The sequence below is a fragment of the Hermetia illucens genome, chromosome 4 (assembly GCF_905115235.1).
Source record: "Hermetia illucens chromosome 4, iHerIll2.2.curated.20191125, whole genome shotgun sequence".
NCBI lineage: Eukaryota > Metazoa > Arthropoda > Insecta > Diptera > Stratiomyidae > Hermetia > Hermetia illucens.
Genome location: NC_051852.1, coordinates 18,350,764 through 18,351,756, shown reverse-complemented (window position 1 = coordinate 18,351,756; position 993 = coordinate 18,350,764).

Sequence of the window (993 nt, the reverse complement as noted above, 5' to 3'; positions counted from 1 at the left end):
CAATTTTTACGACCCGGGGGTCGTGGAAATTTTCAATTTTCCTCGATTTTGGTGAGTCCCTCGGGCCGTCGTTTTTCCGCTATATCTTGCGTTTCCGACATCGTAGAGTGAAAATTCTTGCATTTCCTGGATCCTGGTCGCCTCCCCGTTCGAACGAGGTATCGCTCGAAGAAATCCGCCGATTTTGCATTTTTGCCAATTTTTACGACCCGGGGGTCGTGGAAATTTTCAATTTTCCTCGATTTTGGTGAGTCCCTCGGGCCGTCGTTTTTCCGCTATATCTTGCGTTTCCGACATCGTAGAGTGAAAATTCTTGCATTTCCTGGATCCTGGTCGCCTCCCCGTTCGAACGAGGTATCGCTCGAAGAAATCCGCCGATTTTGCATTTTTGCCAATTTTTACGACCCGGGGGTCGTGGAAATTTTCAATTTTCCTCGATTTTGGTGAGTCCCTCGGGCCGTCGTTTTTCCGCTATATCTTGCGTTTCCGACATCGTAGAGTGAAAATTCTTGCATTTCCTGGATCCTGGTCGCCTCCCCGTTCGAACGAGGTATCGCTCGAAGAAATCCGCCGATTTTGCATTTTTGCCAATTTTTACGACCCGGGGGTCGTGGAAATTTTCAATTTTCCTCGATTTTGGTGAGTCCCTCGGGCCGTCGTTTTTCCGCTATATCTTGCGTTTCCGACATCGTAGAGTGAAAATTCTTGCATTTCCTGAATCCTGGTCGCCTCCCCGTTCGAACGAGGTATCGCTCGAAGAAATCCGCCGATTTTGCATTTTTGCCAATTTTTACGACCCGGGGGTCGTGGAAATTTTCAATTTTCCTCGATTTTGGTGAGTCCCTCGGGCCGTCGTTTTTCCGCTATATCTTGCGTTTCCGACATCGTAGAGTGAAAATTCTTGCATTTCCTGGATCCTGGTCGCCTCCCCGTTCGAACGAGGTATCGCTCGAAGAAATCCGCCGATTTTGCATTTTTGCCAATTTTTACGAC